At 34.1% G+C, this 21,845-nt stretch overlaps 1 protein-coding gene across 3 annotated transcripts in view; it reads right to left on the bottom strand.

The window, feature by feature from the left end:
- The window catches only part of LOC120431713 (orexin/Hypocretin receptor type 1-like), a 276,085-nt gene that overhangs the window by 195,996 nt on the left and 58,244 nt on the right, over positions 1-21,845 (bottom strand). For 2 of the 3 annotated variants that reach the window (XM_052707482.1, XM_052707485.1), the window contains exon 2: positions 6,500-6,536. The exons of the other annotated variant lie outside the window; for it this stretch is intronic. The gene's annotated coding sequence lies outside the window, so the exon portion shown is untranslated. The remainder of the gene's footprint in view (positions 1-6,499; positions 6,537-21,845) is intronic. 3 annotated transcript variants of the gene reach the window in all.

The following is a 21,845-nucleotide window of genomic DNA, read 5'->3' as shown; positions in this document are numbered from 1 at the left end:
ACAAACCAAAACTTAAAAGCTTTTTCTTTTTTCACTTTTTAGGTGCATGCGTGAGTATGGCGGAATCGCCAATCTACGCCTCGCGCAAAATCAAAATCAGACTGTTGACCATCCTTGAAGACAGTTTGGACGCGTAAACGTGGCGCTCCTCATATTTCTTGATGCTCGACACAACAACCCCGAGTGATTGGCGTGTGCAAGGATCAAGTTGAGCTCCCATTGCAAAAACCGGCCTTTAAATTTGTAGGAGACAACGGAACTTGTGTCGGGCTAACACAATCTGGGTCGAAAGATGACTTGCACTCAGTAAGACTATTGAAAAGTTGGTATACCGTATACCGTAGCTTTATTTGAAGGTTAAGCCTTTTATTTTACAATTAATGCTATAAAATTAAGGAGATTAATTAAAATTGTAATTTCATTAGAAATATTACTGGTTTTGCTCCGTTGGATTTAAAATCCGATATAAAAGCGGATTTAGATCCAGCGGAGCAAAAAAATTTTTTTTCTTCGGTAAATTTACATTATTTTCATTGGAAATTTACACGATCCCACCATATTTTTATTCGAAACATTTACAATAAAAAGCATGTAAATTTCCAATGTATCTAATGTAAATATACATCATTTATCATGATACCTTTTGGTACATGAAAAATGATGTAAATTTACAGGAATATTTTTTTCTGTGTAGTAGACTACAAAAAGGACCTCTCTTTTCCTAGTGGTCTAGTTGGAGGATACGATGTTTATCTTGTTGATTGACCTATGTCCCTGCGTAATTTATTTTATTGATATGAATTTTTTTTGTTGATATTATGAAATACCGCAAAATGTATAAACATCAGAATGTTTTTGTTTTGAAATTATTTGAATTTTAAATAAATATCTACATTTTTGATGGTCACGACCAGATACCTTAAAACTTGTTGATTATATGCGATACTGCACTGATGGTTAAAATGCTTTTTGAGAAAGGTATTTGTTCAAAATTAGTAAACACATAATATATTGAGCCCTAAACAGAAAAAAATTATCGTATTGGCAGTTAAACGCCAATAAAATTAAATCGCTTTCGAAATCGAAAGTTAATTGACCAAGCAGCTACATTAACAAAAAATTTAATTCCTCTAGCATATCAACGCTTATGAAATCAACAGGAAAATTCAATTCGGACCCACATTTTCACAAATCACTTCCCCGCGTCATAATCGATTCAAGCATCGACATCCCGTTGAAATCGACATTACATTTTGAAACGTTATTTGGTGACACATTTCCAGCATGCCAGCGACCATTTCAGGCCATCGCTCTCTGTCCAGAATAATTCATGATCGGGGTTTAATTCAGCCTCGGAAAACATTTACTCCACCAGCATCAGCCCCCACCAGTATGAATATTCAATTTGTGCATCGAGATGCAGTTTAGTACTCGCTCAGCATTCACCCCGAATCCTTGATGGACACCATCACTGCACTGGTGCTGCTGATGATGCTGCTGCTGCTGCTGGTGCAACAGTGCATCTGTTTATGATCACACCATCACCATAACCAACCCACCAACCAACCATCATAACAAACGGTTTCACAGCTGGAGAGCTGCAAAAAAAATCCGGTCCGAAATAACGAACTACGCTTTGGAGCTTTTTTTTTAGCAGAGGGAAGACCATTCGAAAGGATTGATGAAACACCAAAAAAAATCTGAATTTCATCGTACACTTTGTTGAGGAAGGTGTTATGCCGAGTATTGTTTTTTTTTGTGAAATGTGGAATTTTTGTTCCCATAAACATTGTTTCCAAAAAAAATCCTTTCGTCTATGCAACAAAACTGGTTTCCATAGCCATAAGTTCCAGGATTTTCAAAATCCTTTATGCAGTAAAGTTTCGCTGCGAATCAGTAAACTAGCACGCTTGGATGAAGTCACTAAGGTCACCACGCTGCTGCTGTGCTGGTGTGATGCTCTTTCCCTGCTGCACGTGGTACACCACGTAGAGCAACCTTGACGAAACAAAAAAAAAAATGCAGATTGAAATAGCGACTGTGCAAAACGAGCAAACGCTTTAAAAAGATAGTCATTGAAAAAATATGTATTTCAATGATTTTCTTAAAACAAAATAAGGGTTTTGATGAATAAACTAACTTCGGCTAGTATGAGTTTTAGCCTCGATTTTTGCGCTACACCAAGTTTATTTAAAAAAAAACAGCTCAAAATTTTAAAGACATCTGGTGTCTCGATTCCATTTAATGTCCAAAATTCCAAACAAAATTTAATCAAACATTTGTACACGAGATAAATATAAATATATTGAGGTATTTTTTAAATGTTTTTGTGTTTGAAAATTGTCTATTCTTGTGAACATATCAGTGATCTATATTTTTCAAATTAGGCATAAGCATAGGTGCCCACCCGTTATCAGTGATCTATTTTTTTCAAATTATATAAAAAGCGTAAACTTTAAATTTCAACAGATAAAAACCAAAATAAACGGCTTTTGAAAAAAATGCCGATATTTTGTGATATTTTATAATAAAACTTAAAATTTTCAGAAATGTATATACACAGAAATAAATGATGATAAAATTCCTCAAGAAATCGTAGCAGATTTTGTGTCAAGAATTTAGAGCTGGGACTTCAGATATCCGGATAATTTGCAGAATTAATAATTCTATAAGAAAATGAACTAACTTAAACAAGCCATCTTTGTCTCATGACTGTGGGGTGACATAAAGATGAAACAAAATAATTTTACAGGTTTACAAAAGATCTCTAATTTTGTATCACATGATTTATGGCCGAAAACTATTATCCGAAAAACTATCCAATCCGTTACGTTTTTATTTTTAAATCCATTTTGGGTTCATCAAATCTTTTTATCCAAATAATTTTCAGATCTGATACGGGTTTCGTATATATCTTTTGATTTGGTTTGATTAAAAAAATAATATCTGATTTAATGTGAATACAAAGAGACGAGTTGTTCCTTTTAATTCCGCTATATATTTTTAATATCTTGACAGATACGTATTTCGTCTACTACTTGCAGACTTCATCAGTGTTCTGTTAGTCGAGAACAGAACACTGATGAAGTCTGCAAGTAGTAGACAAAATACGTATCTGTCAAGATATTAAAAATATATAGCGGAATTAAAAGGAACAACTCGTCTCTTTGTATTCACAGTAATGCATTCTGCTAAAACGCTCAACCAAACCACAATCTGATTTAATATAGAAAAAAAATGTAAATTATCCGGATATCCGAAGTCCCAGCTCTACATCAAACCATCCACATTAACGACCCCCGGGTCTTTTGTGGTCTCTATTGCAAGTTTCTGCTCGAACCTAGGAGTCCGAAGGCTTGAATGGGGAAAGCACCCAAACCTCTTTTACTCCAAGGAACCTTCCACCCCAGTGTTTGAACTGACGACCTTCGGATTGCGAGTCCAACCGCCGCCAGCGATTCCACCGGAGTAGGCTTGGTTTAGTGTGTTGTTTGTACTTATGGTATGGAGACGACTCCTACACCTGGAATGACTTAACGGCCTAACAACCAAGGCCGGGACCGACATTTTACTTCCTCATCCGATGGAAGGTTGCAGCAGATGGGAATCGAACCCAGAATCATCCGCTTACAAAGCGGACAGCTCTACAAGAAATGTGTAATATAACATCAGAAACTGATGTATGTTTAACAGTTTCTAGTAAATTTTCATCAGGTTCACATTTTTACACATTTTTAAGGTAATATTTATAACTCAAAAAAAGGGAATTGAATATGATTTTTAGTTGAATACCAACAAATTTTCAACATTCCTAAATTCAACTTATTTTTGCTGTGTATTTATACAATTTTAAGCCCTAGAAAAAAATGGATGAAAAATTTGCGTCAAGTTATAAATATTTTGAAAAAGTGTGATTTTTCGAAAAATATATTTTTAAATTTTGAATAAAAACCAACATATCAAACCTTTTGAAATGTTACAGATGATTTCAAAATTTCAACAATATTTTTATCAAAAGGAACAGATCATTCACAAGTGTGTCATTTTTTGACATTGAAAATAAGACCATTTGTTTCTGAGATATTGATACTAGGTTATAAAATGCTGTTTGGATGAGACTTAAAAAACTTAAATTTTCTTGTTTTTTTTTATCTTTTATTCGCTGTATTTCAGCAACCAGGGGTCAATCTTCAATGACTCTACAATCCAACCCCGCCTTTAGGCGGGTTTCGATTAAGAGTATCGCCAAAAATCCACTTTTCAACCAATTTTTTACCTTTTAAAAGCATTTGAAAGAAGAACTCTTGAAATTTTAGAAAATTCATGGATTGGAAGTTTTACTCGTTTTATATGACCTTGCCAATGTTTTTAAAAATGTCATTTTTCTAGGGCTCAACTTTGGCTGTGTTTTTACTAACATTGCCTATATTGTTAACGAAAAAAGAAATGCCTCTACGCATTTTTTTTACAATTTAAATGATATTGGTACCATTTTATAGCAGAAAATGTGAAAAACATGCAAAGCAAAGCAAAGCAATCCACTTTAACGACCCCCTGGTCTTTTGTGGGCTCTGTTGCAAGCTTCTGCTCATTTCTAGGCGTCCGAAGGTTATGTGTGGTGAGTCACCCAAAACCTCTTTTACGCAAATGGACCGACGTTTTACTTTTCCATCCGATAGAAGGCCAGGAGGATAACGCGGGAATCGAACCCGCGCCCCATAGCAACTTAGGGATCGGCAGCCGAAGCCGCTAACCACCGCGCCACGAGGCCCTCACAAAAATGGCTTATATATGCCTAGGATAACATGTCTACAAAGTTTCATTGAAATCGGAGAAGGTCGGGTACAAAAGTACCAGAAAAATTCCTGATTTGAGCTGGAATTGCTCTATAAAACAATATTAACATGTAATTTTTCATCCATTTTATACCCATCAAAAATAAAATGGTCCCCAACAAATTAGAGCCAATCAAAAATTACAAACAATTAAAATGCACAAAATCGGCCACTCCCATCAAATAGCAGTATCTTGAGAACAGAGTAAAATCTGTAACCCATAAAATTCAAGTCTTTAATGGAGGTTAACAACTGATGTACTACCCATCATTGAAGAAACGGCTAATATCCACTTTTGACAAAAGCTAGATTTTTGCTCCAGTAGGTACACGAATAGAAATCCTGTACGCTAATCCGGTAACTTTATGTAAACATCGATTTTTTCCAAAATCGTCAAAAAAAAATTCAATTTCAAGCAACAATGTCGATTTTAAAAACACAATTTCGGAAACATTGCAGTGTTTACAAATTCGACAACAAAGAGTTACCGGATAAGCTATCAGGATTTCTGTCCATCTAGATGATGTTCCAAAACTTGAATTTCACTAAAATAGTGTTTAGTTTTGGCTACCGATATGAAAAACAAAATGGCTAAAATGTTGTGATGAACACAAAACGCGTTTTTCTCAGCATACTTTACAAAGCACAACAAGATAAAAAATATCTTTTAAATTAATTCTTTTATGAACTTAAAAAAATCTAGAATTTCAAACAAAACCAAAGTTGTTTGACCGGTCAATTAGTTCAGTTTACCTTCTCGTGTAGCATAATGTGCTGAAAGCAGGCCAACACAGTCCACAAAGCAGCGGACGTAGATTCAGATGGTTCATGGTACGCGATACGGTCCAACCCAAACAGTCGAGCTGGCGGGAAACTGTTTATGCCAGAAAGTGTTTTACGTTCGCAAGCTGACGGGTGACTTTTTTTTTGTTGTTGATGTTCGTTGCCTTTTACTGGTTCCATAGAATGGGTGAGGGATGAGGGAGGGAAAAATCAAACGATTCTCGCTGGACCGTACAATTTTTCTCACTTTGATTTACGATTTTGTTTTTCTGTTTGTAGTAAATTCTTAAACGTTGCCCTGAACCTGGCTGAGTCAAGCATGACACGAAATTTTACTCATCGATGGGGACGCATGGTCGTTTATGATTTCGAACGGAAATGATTCACATTTTCGTATTTGGTGTAGACATAGCAAATCAGTAAGCAAATGAACTGGTTTTCATTTGCATGTCAGGCTGCAGCTTGATAGACATTGCCAGGTGTTGTGCATAAATACTGCAAAAATACTGAAAAAATCCGTTTCCAAATAAACAAAATTTACCACCACAAAAAAAAAGAACTACCCTTTGATCTGGTTGAATAGCTTAATGTCTCCTTCATACATGAATTCCATTCGTGACTGAGCTGAAAAAAAGTTCAATCATGCAATCAAATAACGGAATTCCCCCGAATTCACATTTTGGACAGATTGTTTACAGTTGTTTTCATTTTCGGTCAAAATGCAATTTTCTCCCGCCAAATAACTGCATTTGCGAATATGTGGACATGATGGGTAGCGGTTTCCGCGGTTGAAATAAATTGGAAGGACAAATGGACTAATGGAGTTAGGGCGACGTTGTGGTTTCATAATTGTAAACAAGTTGGGGCACTAACAAACTTACCTATAGGGGGAGCAAAGTGGCATCGAGATCGGTCAATCTGGAATTCAACAGTTGAATTGAGTTAGAGTTTGCCTTTAATTGAGTTAGAGTAGTTTGTCAATATAGAAACACATTTTCGATTGTTTTTTGAAATGTTTGGTTTTATCTTTAAAACTGTAAACTATTTTATCATAACATCTCCCATTTGCGTATAAGTGAGCTAAAATCGGACGAAAAAATTTAGTTTTTGCGAAAAATGAAAATTTTAATTTTTGATCACCCTAACTCAGCGTAGGTCACCCTAATGACCATAAAAGGGTTTAATTTTGTCGGCCAAGGAATTTGGAATTGCTGTATTTTCAGTCAAACCAAAGACAAATAAACGTGAATCTCTTTTATAGTCAATAAATGAACCATTTAACGGTCAATTTGAATGATTGGAAACTCACCACGGCTGTTTAAAACTCACCACAGCTTTTATAAATCTAATATAAATCGGATTTTCACTAAATTTCTAAACTGAAACAAAAACTCTTACTTGTCTCCAAGCTAAACCAGTTACGGTTGACTTTATTAAGCAGACTTCTTAGATTTTACTACACAAACTTTTTCCTTTCTTTCAACCATAAAACTTATCATGTTTAACAAACAACGCATAATTCTCATTGCTTGCCGGAGAGCAAGCTTTTGCTGAATGCATAATCAGTACCCATCCAGCTTTCCAGCTCTTTGCCTGACGGCTGTTGCTGTTGTTGCTGCTCGCTCATTATTCAAAACGCAGAAAAGCGCGCGCCTGAAAAAACTTTGGTCAAAACTTGAGCCAGCAAAGTTCGCAACACAAGGTGCCATTACGGGAAAAATTATGCTAAACGCAAAGTTGGCCAAACTTTCCGACTCAATTGAAGCAGTTCAAACGGCGCAAACGTGACGATGGTTCGCTTTCTTGACAGTTGAAAGTTCTTGGTTGAAGTGAAGAATTGGCGAGCAGCTTGGTTCGTACCTTTGATGATTCCGTCTCATTAAAATTACTGCAGAGCAGGGAAAGTTTGCGATGATTTTTTTTTCTCATTTTTATGGCGTTAAGTTTTCGTAAGTTCAAACGACTCGGCTTCAGATGGACCACAGCGTTGAACATTGTATTGAGGCATTTTTTTTTGCTGTCGACTATTGCGACCAAAGATCTTCGGAACATAATTGCAGAAGTTTCTGCGCTGGACGGTTCGGAGAGGTACTTTGATGGTGACTTAAGGAAGTAATAGTTGAAAGTTTTAGTTCTGGGTGTTTGATGTTGAAGATTCATTTAAAAAAAAATCTCGGTAAAACCAATTCAGCATGCATAGCACATAGCATAGCCACAACACCTTCAATTACCTTCAATTATTTTTGTATTTTTGTATTTTTTTTTGTATTTTTGTATTTGTGTATTTTTGTATTTTTGTATTTTTGTATTTTTGTATTTTTGTATTTTTGTATTTTTGTATTTTTGTATTTTTGTATTTTTGTATTTTTGTATTTTTGTATTTTTGTATTTTTGTATTTTTGTATTTTTGTATTTTTGTATTTTTGTATTTTTGTATTTTTGTATTTTTGTATTTTTGTATTTTTGTATTTTTGTATTTTTGTATTTTTGTATTTTTGTATTTTTGTATTTTTGTATTTTTGTATTTTTGTATTTTTGTATTTTTGTATTTTTGTATTTTTGTATTTTTGTATTTTTGTATTTTTGTATTTTTGTATTTTTGTATTTTTGTATTTTTGTATTTTTGTATTTTTGTATTTTTGTATTTTTGTATTTTTGTATTTTTGTATTTTTGTATTTTTGTATTTTTGTATTTTGTATTTTTGTATTTTTGTATTTTTGTATTTTTGTATTTTTGTATTTTTGTATTTTTGTATTTTTGTATTTTTGTATTTTTGTATTTTTGTATTTTTGTATTTTTGTATTTTTGTATTTTTGTATTTTTGTATTTTTGTATTTTTGTATTTTTGTATTTTTGTATTTTTGTATTTTTGTATTTTTGTATTTTTGTATTTTTGTATTTTTGTATTTTTGTATTTTTGTATTTTTGTATTTTTGTATTTTTGTTTTTTTTTGTATTTTTGTATTTTTGTATTTTTGTATTTTTGTATTTTTGTATTTTTGTATTTTTGTATTTTTGTATTTTTGTATTTTTGTATTTTTGTATTTTTGTATTTTTGTATTTTTGTATTTTGTATTTTTGTATTTTTGTATTTTTGTATTTTTGTATTTTTGTATTTTGTATTTTTGTATTTTTGTATTTTTGTATTTTTGTATTTTTGTATTTTTGTATTTTTGTATTTTTGTATTTTTGTATTTTTGTATTTTTGTATTTTTGTATTTTTGTATTTTTGTATTTTTGTATTTTTGTATTTTTGTATTTTTGTATTTTTGTATTTTTGTATTTTTGTATTTTTGTATTTTTGTATTTTTGTATTTTTGTATTTTTGTATTTTTGTATTTTTGTATTTTTGTATTTTTGTATTTTTGTATTTTTGTATTTTTGTATTTTTGTATTTTTGTATTTTTGTATTTTTGTATTTTTGTATTTTTGTATTTTTGTATTTTTGTATTTTTGTATTTTTGTATTTTTGTATTTTTGTATTTTTGTATTTTTGTATTTTTAAGAGAACTTTTGAGCTGAATTTAGAAGTATTGCCTGAACCTGAAGGAGCTAATGCTTCTAGAAGGTAAAATCCAGTTACATATAAACATTTCAGAGTTCCAGTCAAATCCTAGGAGTTGATCTCCTACGAACTCAATTTATAATTACAAATCAGTTCAAATGCCACCAACCATACCAAAACCCAACTGACATAGCTGTAATTAACGCCAAGCGTCTAACATCTCCTCGACAAGCCAAATTCAATTAAATTAACTGACCCACAGCCCCGAAGCCACAACAGAACTCACTCATCACCGACACACCACCGGAGTGATCCGCCGCATCCATTAGTGTCCACACAGTTGTCTCATCTTTGCGGGCGAGCTTTCCCAAGGGGTAAATGGGGGATGGTCAAACCTCGTGAGTCAGTGTATTTGGCGTGGTAACATAACATAGGGAAAGCCAACATTTGTGGTGCGTTTTGGGATGATATCCATGTTATCGACAGGACAGGATTTACACTAGGGTTGCTCGAAATAATTGAATTTTTGACAAATGTTTTCAAAGTTTTATTTGAGCATTTTGAAGAAATTAGATCAAATTTATCTTTCCGCGTAGCGTTTTAAATTTGTTTGTACACTATAGATATGCATGCAACATCACCCTAATGTACACGTGCCGCCAAAAGATAGTGAGTGGTGACACCCTCTGAACTGTGGATTTCAGCACCGTACGCACAGTGACAACGCTGGTCATAATGGTCGGATGCAGGAAATGCTTGGTGACGCGTATTCCAAGAGCTTATCTGGTCCTTTATTCAGCAGAATCAATATTGTTGTTTGATAGTGAAATCAAACTAGCTCGAGCAGTGCCTCAAGGAAGAAATTGTAGTTATATTTTGAGGATAAATACGGTTGAATTGTTATTCTAACAAAATAAGTAGTTGATTCAAAGGTTTAAGTTAGTTTTGCAAAGCCGAAAGTTGCCAGAGTTCCTTGAGATTTAAGATACTAATATTGAAAAAAAAATCTTTGAACTATCGCGTAAGAATTTCATTTTGTCCCTTTGATTTTTAGTCATTTGATCATTTGTCCTACAATCGAGAAATATTGTGTTCCATTTAAGTCTGTTAAAAAAAGTGTAAATCAAAAGCAAAATATTGATTTAACTGCAAATCGCGAACAACATTCGTCAAAGTGTATTAGATCCTTTCAAATTTTCAAGCATTTTAAGTGCTTTTTTTGCCCACCAAAGTCTAGGATTCAATTACAAAAGCACTCATAACTGCTCCCCAGGGGAAAAAGTGTCTCCCTTTCACACCTCTCTGAAACACCGGCCAAAACCACTTATCAGCAGAGCTCGATCTTCCACGTAGTCGACCCCACAATAAATAAAAACCAAAGTGAGCAAATCGCCCAGGGGGGACGACGGCGCAACATGATTCAATCTATAACTCTTCGCCAATCACACCTCCACTCGACCCCCCAACTTTCACCGTTCAGAGTTATTAGCGAACTTGGCCTGATTTATGAGCCATCGATTTTCCACCGGGGACCAAACGAAACGTGCCAAGAATCGGTGATAGACGCCACCCACAACTGCTGGTGCGTGGATCCAAACCGGTAGCAGATCTGTTATCATCGATTGGAATCGCCCCAGGACCGGGAACTAATCAATGAATGGAACCGGAAACGTTGTCAACACGAGCTTTTCCAGCTTTCATTAAAGTTGTATGTTGTATCGCTGTGATGACATACGTCATGTCACCTTCTTTAATCTTTATAGAGTCACAGAAAAATAGAGGTGCAATTGTGTAAAAAAAACCTCAGAGCAAATGTGTTTTGATTAATGTTCAAAATTAAGCTACTTAAAAAGTCTAAAAAAATTAAAGTCTCTATTTGTCTCTGACTTTTTACACCAAAGAGGTGATACATGCCAGTAGCGTGTATGGTTCAAACCCACCCCCCGGTTTCTTAATTACGTTAAACGACGATGATAATTTTATAACCTTTTTTTTTTACGTCAGAGCGTCACAAACGAGTGTGACGTATGTTGTTCCTGTTTCGCGTCACCGCGGCAAGAAGAGCACGGTTCCGGAAAATTCACATTAGCGCATTCAATTAAATTCAATTTTCTCCCGCCGGTGACGCTTTTTAACGGGAGTTGGGAGAGCATCCATAAGTGGTTGTTCTGGAGTGACATTCCAGTTTGAGGTAGCGGGTAGTGGGTTGGTTTTTTGTCTTGTGTTGAGACTCTTGAGCATTTTTTCTGAAATATTTGAATTATTTCGCAACTCAAATTTCAAAAAAATATTTTCTTGCTCAAGTAAACTGAGGGTGAAAAATCCCATATCGTTCATAAATTCTTAAAGTAACCGGTCAACCAATAAACCACCCTTAAACCATGCCATATCAGCAGAGCTTGCCTAAAATCTGGGCAAATCGGCAATATTTCAACGGTTTTTTTTCGACTGAATTGGCCTCCCAACTTGTGGATACACTTTACAGCGCACTTTTACCGGGGAAAATCAATCCAGATAATCCGATTAGGTTGGCCTGCCAACGCAAGCCAATAGTCAAAAGGGTGCCCTTGAACAGGATCATTGGCCAAAATGCTGTTCTCAATCCATCTATCAGTAAGGCTGTAATGTTTTGTTTTTACAATTCAATTACGTATTGAAAATATTTACATTTCCTATCATTTGAAAGTGACGAACAAATGGCCTAATCACATTATCAAAATTACCAGTTCTGTAAAGTGAATAATTTGATTTTTATTGCTTTTAAGCCTTCAATCGGATGGGGAAGTAAAACGTCGGTCCAATTGCGTAAAAGAGGTTTTGGGTGACTCACCACACATAACCTTCGGACGCCTAGAAATGAGCAGAAACTTGCAACAGAGATCACAAAAGACCCGGGGATTGTTAAAGTGAATTGCTCTGCTTTTTTGCTTTTAAGTTCATTATGGCACTCATTTAAGTGATTAAATGTTCAAATTTTCAGTAATTGTATCGGATAGTAATAATTTCCGACACTATTCTGATTTTTGAGTTGACTATACTGCCGTTCTACGCATAATTGTCCCATGTTCAAAAAAGTGCAACTGAGAAAAACGCCTTTGAAATTTTTCGATCGATTTCTTTGTTTCTACGCATAATTGTCCCGTGGGTTCCTATCCGTCCTATGTGTCCCTAATCGCCCCAGTTAGTATTTAATCACTCTTATTTATGATCCTCTTGCTATACAATAGGTAATCAAAGCATAATGCTTAGTAAAACTAATGATTCCGTGTAAGAAAATACATGGTGGGACAATTATGCGTAGAAGTGTAACGATGGGACAAACAGACTTGGTATTGTTTTTGATGAGTTTCCGAACAAAGTACTAGATTTTATGTGTTTTTTAAAAGTATACGACAAACTAAACATAAAAATGTCAAAAAGTCAAAATCGTCCAAAAATGACATTGGACAATTATGCGTAGAACGGCAGTATACCTATGCTAAAACAGACTTTATTATTCAATTGTTTGACCATACCTGGAATTCCATTTTTCGGAAGAAAAGTTAACTGAAATGGACATTTCCCAGAATAAACATTTTTCGAAAAACACAGTTTTCCGAGAAGAACGCTTTTATCTGTAAACGCTCAACTCAACTGTACACAAAAAAGTACAAATTTGAAATCGACTTTTTCTGATCAAGTTCAAATTTAGGTGACCTATTGATATTATCAAAACATTTATGACCCCCGATTTTGAACCAAATTGGACAACCCTTTCTTTTGTGGCACCGCCCCAAAGTTTTGCGATTTTCGTCATGTTTTCAATTCAAATGTCTTTTTCAAAATGTTTGAAAATTGTTTATTGAACATGAACAACACCCAGTTACCAAACAAGTACTCTATAAATCAAAATATCAAAATAATCATTCTGTTGCAATATGGGTCATTCCAGGGCAAATCGTCGCCATCGTGCTAACTTGTCGTACGTGCATTTTGGGCCAAATTGAGTTAAGAACGCCATTTTGTACAGCTCACAATGCCTCACCTTTTGACCTTCACAGATCCCCAAAATTCGATTTCAATCCTGAGATATTCAACAAAAACCGAAAAAACTCCGTGCATTTTTGTCACTTTACATATGAAAGTAGTTTCAATCTTGTCGTGCTATCTTGTCACTCCATGAAAATTGATGTAAGTGCGACAAAAGGCCAAAGGGATTTCAGGCCTGGAAAGTCAGGATGCGTTTGTCGCACGTACAAGCTAGACTACCATAAACATTTGTAATTATAACTCGGAACTCCAGCAACCAACTTCAACCAAACTTTGGGACAATGCACAGAATGGTGAGCCAAACAAAACGTGTTTGTTATTGTTCAAGGTCAAACATTAAAACGCGTTTTTCTCGGAACGTCAAAATGGCGGGTGCGACAAGATAGCACGACGACGTCGAAATGAGTACACTTTTGGACTCGACCTTCACCGATTTGGACCAAACTTGGATGCAACGTTCATCTATCGATAGTTAACAGAAATCCCAAGTTTGGTGCTGATTGGACCATCCCTCTGTTTTTGGCACCGCCCTCTTTTTTGACGATTTTCTAAAAAAAAATTCTTTTTATCAAAACTTTACAACTATTTGAGCAAAAGGCTTTCTACAGGTTGCATTTTATAGAAAATTGTCCAAGGAATTCGATAAAAATTCAATATTAACCCTTAAATGCCCACTTATATTATATTTTAATGTTTTAAGTATGAAAATTCAGCTTTGACCAATTGCTTATATTTTGATTTGTTTTATTTTATCAAAATAGTGTTCCCCGGACAATTTTACTTAATAATCAATGTAGACCTCAAACTAAAATGAGGGATGGTCCAATCAGCACCAAACTTGGAATTTCTGTTAACTATCGTTAGATGAACGTTTCCTCCAAATTTGGTCCAAATCGGTGAAGGTCGAGTCCAAAAGTGTACTCAGTTGACCTGGAATGACCCATATACAAATATTGTGGGTGAGTTTTCAAAAATTTGTAAGAACCACGACACTAATTTTCTTTTTTCTTCAAATTAAAACGAAATTTCATGTATTTTTTGTTTAGGGCACTTGAAGGACGTGTATATGAGCAACTCTCTACGAAATCGGCCGATTTCGACCATTTTTATTTTTTGTATTTTTTTATTTGACTTAAACTTTGTGGGGGCCTTCCCTATGACCAAATAAGCTATTTTGCGTCATTGGTTCACCCATACAAGTCTCCATACAATTTTGGCAGCTGTTCATACAAAAATGGTCCATAAATATACAAACAGCTGTAAATTTTGAGTTGTAGGTATTCTTGAAGACTTTTGAGAAAAAAATAGGTATACGGAAAAAAATTGCACATTTTTTAATCAACTTGTTTTTTCCTAAAACTCAATTTCCCAAAAAAAAAAATTTCGTTTTTTTTTTATTTTCGAGATTTTTTGATATGTTTTAGGGGACAAAAATCCGCAACTTTTGAGCCAGAGAGAAACATGGTCTAAAAATCTGCCGCCGAGTTATGATTTTTTGAAGAAATAGTGATTTTTGGAAAAAAATCGAAGTTTTACGCAAAAACAAGTTTGACATTATTTTTTAATGCAAAATTGAATTTGCAATCGAAAAGTACTTTACATATTTTTTTATAAAGGGCTCCGTTTTCAAGATATAGCCACCGAAAGTTTGATTTTAGCGAAATATTTGCAGTTTTACGATTTTTAAAAATAGTGACCATGAGTGACCACTTCTAAAAATATTTTTTTTTTGAAAAGTTGAATATTACGCCCATTTAAAATGCTAGTCTTGATTTAAAAATTTTCAAAATATTTTTTTCGAAAAGATCGTAAAATTTTACGAATGTTCTATGTATTATCATTGAAAATCGGACCATTAGTTGCTGAGATATGGTCATTAGAAAATGGTGGGTTGTTTTGGTGAGATTTAGAAAACTTCAATTTTCGTGTTTCTTTTTCTTAAAGCGGCTCTATCTCAGCAACCCGAGGTGCAATCTTCAATGTCTCTTAGACAATTTTATAGCAAATTTTCTGAACTCAAAAAACATATTTTTAGAAATGTTCACTCATGGTCACTATTTTTAAAAATTGAAAAACTGCAAATATTTCGCTAAAATAAAACTTTCGGTGGCTATATCTTGAAAAGGGAGCCAAAAAAATCTGTAGAGTACTTTTCGATTGCAAATTTAATTTTGCATTGAAAAATAATGTCAAACTTGTTTTTGCATAAAACTTCGATTTTTTCCAAAAATCACTATTTTTCAAAAAATCATAACTCGGCGGCAGATTTTTTGACCATGTTTTTCTATGGCTCAAAAGTTGCGGATTTTTGTCCCCTTAAACATATCAAAAAATCTCGAAAATCAAAAAATACGTATTTCGGGAAATTGAGTTTTAGTGAAAAAAATGTTGATAAAAAATCCTCAAATTTTTTTTTCGTGTACCTATTTTTCTTCTCAATAGTCCTCAACAATACCTACAACTTTGCCGAAGACACCAAATTGATCAGAAAATTCACTCAACATTTACAGCTGTTTGTATATTTATGGACCATTTTTGTATGGACAGCTGCCAAAATTGTATGGAGACTTGTATGGGTGAACCAATGACACAAAATAGCTACTTTGGTCATAGGGAAAACCTCACAAAGTTTGAGCCAAATAATAAAATACAAAAAAAATCCATTTCCGGTTTTGGTAGAGAATTGCTCATATGATCAATCTCAAGCATTTTAGAAATAAGTTTTTTGTTAAAAGCTCGAATACCGATGCAAAAAGAGCCAATGACTCTTCTTTCCTATCGAAACCTAATCCCAGAACATAGACTTACGTGAACATGTCAAAGTCAATTGAAATAAATCATAATTTAGATTCATAGAAAAATACTTGTGATATTTTCTCAAAAGTACTTTGCTAGTTATTTTTTTCTAAATTAAAGAATTGTGTCATCGCTGAAAAAAATAAGGCATGTTTTACAGAGTTTTAAACAATTTTTTTTAAATTTTTATTTCGTTGTAAACAAGGAAAATCTTTATCCATTTCATCCGTAATTTGTCAGATTCAAAATTTATTAAATAAAGTCCAATTTATTTCCATTCTTACCTCCTTGCCAAAACTTATAATTAAAAAATCAACCTGATTTTTGTCTTCTCCATCAAAAATTGTTATGTTACAGACCCAACCTTAAAATAATTTGATTTAAAAACAAGCATCATTTGCGGGCGAAAAAAATCTCTTTGTTTATAAATCACTCCGTTATTTCCCATTTTGTGTGTAACTTCATCTTTCAAAGTACTGTTGAGCATAATCAAAGACAACATTAAATCTGGATCAACTTTCGAAAAGGGAGAATCAGCGTTTTTACAGTTTAATTATTCTAATAATTCTCAGGCTTAAAATTTAAAAAAAAATCCCCCTGTTCAGGAGCTCACTTTGAGCATCTTTTGTTCTACGAAAAAAAAACATTGGTAAAGTCACATAAACAAGTCAAATTTCAAACCCAAAAAAAAAATCTTTAATTTTAAGAGTTTAGAATGCCTTTCAAAGATTTAAAATTGGTTGAAAATTGATTTCCGGCGACATTTTAGTCGAAGCCCGTCTAGAGGCGGGATAAAAAAATAATATTTTCTCAGTGTTTACGATAATTTTATAACAACCCAAATTTGAATCCAAAAAAATACCATGTCTTACTTCCCAAATTCCAAAAGTAACAATCAAAAATCGATACTTTCCAGCAGTAAAACGGACAAAATTATTGGTTCAATCCTGTAGCGCGAACCCCAGCGATCACAGAGCCCAGCTTCCCGGCCCAAATTGAATAATGCCCTCAAATCCAGTTTTATGAGTAGCTTTTGCCACGGTAGACGAGGAAAAAAACTCCGAGTCGGCGAGAGCAAAAAAAAAAGCATAAAACAATTTTCTCCACCTCCACCATCATGTCCAAAGCTGCAAACTTTAGTCACACGAAAGTGGTTTGAAATAGGACAAGCGACGGGGAAAAAAACTAGACGAAAAAAGTGCGGAAACAGAGCAAACTTGTTCCAACGTAAAATTGTAGGCAGACTAAAAAAAATCGGGGAGAAACGGAAGTCATCGCAGCTTCCTGCTTGGTTCAAGCTTTCGGTACTTATTTACGTTTTCATCCATAACATTGCCTCAGGTGGGGTAGACTTTCTGTTGGACTCAATTTTATTTCAAAATGAAAACTAAGTAGGTATATTTGAAAGAAAAAAATAATCACAAAAATTATGCAAGAGTGCCCCCTCCCAATTCAAGGGTAAAATTTAGCCACCAGGACCAGAAAAAGAAACTTGTCTTATCTGTCGTCCCTGATCGGACCGCGGGCCCCGCGGAAGCTTGTTGTGCGGCATCTTAATGGTTATTTCGGGTCACTGAACTGAAATTGCCACGGGGGCGTGACGGCAATTTCAGGTTTGGATTTTGAAGTGGTTTCCGGGCGAAACGCTTTGGGGTGGAAAAGGTTTTATTAAACGTGAAAAATTAGGGAAATTATTTCCGGGTTTGGCATTGTTTCGACAGTGCTTTTATGGTATGAAAAAAATGTAAAGCTTGGGGTTTCAGGATTTCAAGCAAAACTTCGAATTTAATGTTTAAACTGTCCTACAAAAAAAAAAATAAAAAAAATGTTTTTTTTGTCCAACTGAATTCAAATCAATTTAAGTTTTGAGTTATTTGGACTTCCGTTAAAACCTTTGTAGATTAAAGGGACGACCAAGCAAAAAGGATATTCGTAAAAAAAGACGCCCATTTCTTTTGCTGGGACTTATATTTTTATTTTTGAGAGCCTGTACGTTTCAGAAAGCGCAATACTTCAAATTTAGCTATTTGCCTACGATGTTTACATGAATCGCAAAATTGGTTTACTGAAAAAGTGGCTTTTTTTCATTCAAAATTGTTTGGCAATGTTCTTTGCTGTGGATGGGATCGTTCATAAACCACGTGACTTTTTTTATTTGTATAAGAATTATAAGATGTAAGAATTCAAACGGAATGGTACCGAAATTAGAAAATTCTATGAAAAAATCAATATCCTAGAATTCTGATCAAACTTGAACTTATTTGTTATCTACCCTCAAATAGTATTTTTTTTAATCAAATAATTTGTAAAAATCTAATGTGAAATAACTTATAAAATCACACGATTTTAAAAAAAACTTTTTCATCCAAATTTTTAAAAGAGAGCAAAAGAGCCGTTCATAAGAGCGGCTCTTTTAAATGAGCGAACGAAAATGAGCGGCTCCAAAAAAAGAGCGGTTTTGCTCACCTCTAGTATACATTTTATAACAAGTTAATGGATGCTTTATGACTGGAATGTTCTGTTCTGATTGGTCGGCTTTCTCAGTCGGTTAAAAATAATCAAGCGATGTTTATATTAAAACTGCCCGACGTTTCGACCGATTTTGTCGGTCTTCTTCAGGGGAAACTGTAAATTTATTCACAAAATTGGCAAGGGGAACACAACGAAACATCATATGGGACTCACTTTTGTCTAGTCGCTATCGTACTGTTCGTTACTCTCCAACGGTAGGGTGTCTGGTTTGTAATAGTTAGATGGTGGTTAATCAACTTAATTAACCTAACTTTGCAAACTATTAGGAAGAAATTGGCAGGAATCACAGAGAATACCAAAGCATAGCTTCCAAGGATTCCTATTTAGGTTTTATAAAAAAACATTTTTTAGCGAAACTATGTTTAAAGCACTATCGAAACAAAAATGGTTTGAAAGCCCGTACATATAAATTGTTTTAACAATCACAGTACATTTTTTGAATAATTCTGAAACAAGTATTAACATTTGAATTATATTCAAAAAAATAAATTGAAACCTGATCAATGTCACCCCAGATAACGTTAGGCGTCATCCATAAAGTACGTACGCTCTTAGGGGGGAGGGGGGGTTACCGTAGGTGTGACAAGATGTGACGAAGGGGGGAGGGGGGTTTGCGAGATTGTGACGTCACGCTAGGCTTTTTTTTAATATTGCATAATATTAATTCTAAATGTACACAATTAAATTAAATCCTTGTTTCTAAAATTGTTTGCTTACTATTATTTAGAAGTATCACATTATGAATTATTATATAGTCACTTTTTTTTATTCAGCTGGAACTTCAATATTTTGCAAATACTTGCTCGATAAAAATAAATTGCTTGAAAGCAGGATGTTCATAAGAAAACTGCTATAAATGGTTTGAACTTATTAGATACAAAGCTGTGAAAAACAGTTTTCAAGATATTTTAATACTTGATTATTATTCTAGGTTCTATTTTTAAAAAGATTCCAAACTGTTTTTTTTATATCGCAATGTTTATTCTAAAAAATGAATAATTAGACAACTTTTTATTTTTTTCCATATTAAAATTGGCAAAAATACCAAAATTATGAGAGTTTAAAGAAATAAAAACTACAAAAAATCCCATCGAAACAAGGGGGGGGGGGGTCCGGTAAAATGTGACGTACTTTTTGAGGGGGGTTCAACCTTGTGTGACAAAGTGTGACATAGGGGGGAGGGGGGGGGGGGTTAATTTTGGCCGATTTTTGCATGACATACTTTATGGATGACGCCTTATCACGAGAAGGCATTTAATGATCGATTTAATGTCTTGGCAGAGTGGCTGGCATTGGTTAAGACTATTCAGAAAACAATAGCTATACCCTGAAAAAAAACTGATTTTTTATGTCACGATTTTTCAAATTGTTCGGTTTTTCAAATTGTCCGATTCTTTTTTATTTTAGAAACTTGTCATTTAATAAGATTTTGTTTGAATAAGAAGAGATCAGAAAATTCATGATAAATTGGTTTTGATATTGAATATTAGAAACGAAAACATTTAAATATCTCTCAGTCGATAGAACATTTTTCAAGCCTTTCTGAAACATTTTTTTTCAGAAATTAAAAATCATAGGCACTTTTTTCAACTAATCAAAGAGGTGGTTTTTTTTCTTTCAAGGAATCAATAAATATTCAAAATTTAGCAAAACATTAAATTAAAGATAAATTTTAGGAGTTAAATATTTCAATGTCGCTGTGCTCTTTTGAGCTTAGCTGCATGTACAATTTTTGCAAACACAAAAAAAAGTTGCAAACCGACGGGATTCAAACCCAGCACCAACAGCAAGGACTGGCGCCTTAGCCCACTCGGCCATCAGACCGATGAATAGCTGTAAGGATAAACGCATATATGAGCTTAACATTTCGGTCAAGTAGGTTTCCCTTGCTGATGGGCTACATATTTCAGGGTGTAAAATCACATAAAATTGCATAAAATAATGCAATATTTATTTTACACCCCGGCCTTTTACAAGCAGCTGGATAACTACTTTTTTAGCTGTAATACAACAAATCGAATAAAAGTTGGCTTCTTAAGATACAATTCTCAATTTTTCCAGGGATATCCTAGAATACCATGTTTAAGCCGCTCTATTGTCTTTTACATTTTTTTATCTGTTAATTTCCGAGCAGAATCACGGACAACAGACGTTTTAGCTCGATCACATCATTGTGTAAAAACATGCAAAAGTTATTTATCGAAAATGGCAAGCCGTTTGTGGCACTGTCGTCGCAGAGGAGATTTGACAACTATACCGAGCTGCTCTCAAGTGTAAACAACAACATTGCAAAACACGTATCGCCCGCCATGTTTTTACACACGATTTTCAAATTATTTTGTCCTAGCTGCTAAGTTTGTTGTCTGTGACAGAATGTTGCAAAATGTTAGCAAACTTCAAAGATAACCTCAAAAGCAAAAGTTTACAAATTATATGCTGAGTCACTTCCAAGTGGTGATACAAATAAAAAGTTTCACTAGTATATGGTTATGCGATGGTAAAAACTTGCTCGATCTACGAGCCAGTTAGAAAGTAGGTTGTACGATGCGAAAAAATATTAACATTATTAAAAAGCACACTCCACTCGCTGAAAGTTGGTCATACCTTTGAGTCATAGATAAATGGAAACGTTTTTATTTATTCTTTGCTAAACAAAATCTTAATTCAAGTTGTTAAGCTTGTTATTGGTCAAATCTAAGAACATTTTTATTGAGAAATGTTTAAACAGAGTTAAAAAAATTAAAATGCACTTGTCTATGATTGCATCGTCCACGGCGTACAAAAACATTGCACCTTCAAACCAAAAGGTACAAAGAATGCACGATATCAAAACTGTAGTTATGCTGATGTTGGCAACATTTACCTCCGCTGACCCAGCGGCGATTTCCCTTCCCCCCAAGCTCCCAACTCCATCATCACCTCCTTTAATGGAGCTCCATGCGCGGGGCAGTATTTTATTATGTGTGGGGATGTGTTTATTTTTACAACTATAAACTTGGTGCGCGTTTTGCCCATTTACAAACTCACACCACGGCCGGCACGGAGTATTTACAAACAATTCACTGGTCGATTGGAAAAAAACTGAAGCTCAACGATGGTTGTATGTCAATTTTCTTTCGGGTTTTTCTAGTTCAGTTTTGCTGACCTGTTGATTTTTTGCTTGTTTTAGCGTAGGAAAATACTTTGTTTTTAAGTTAAACATTTGCTGAAAAAAAGTGACCTCTTTACCCACATTTCAAAATTTATTTATTGCTTCGATAGTAAATTTAGACAGGGTATAACATTGCAGTCAACAACCTTTTCATTCGAAAAATATGTACTGCAAATTGTCCTCCTCTTAACATTAACATTAACAATGCTCCAA

This window comes from Culex pipiens, chromosome 2 (assembly GCF_016801865.2).
Source record: "Culex pipiens pallens isolate TS chromosome 2, TS_CPP_V2, whole genome shotgun sequence".
Classification (NCBI taxonomy): Eukaryota; Metazoa; Arthropoda; class Insecta; order Diptera; family Culicidae; genus Culex; species Culex pipiens.
The sequence above is the reverse complement of the archived record's forward strand: the minus strand, read 5'-3'. Positions and strand labels throughout refer to the sequence as shown.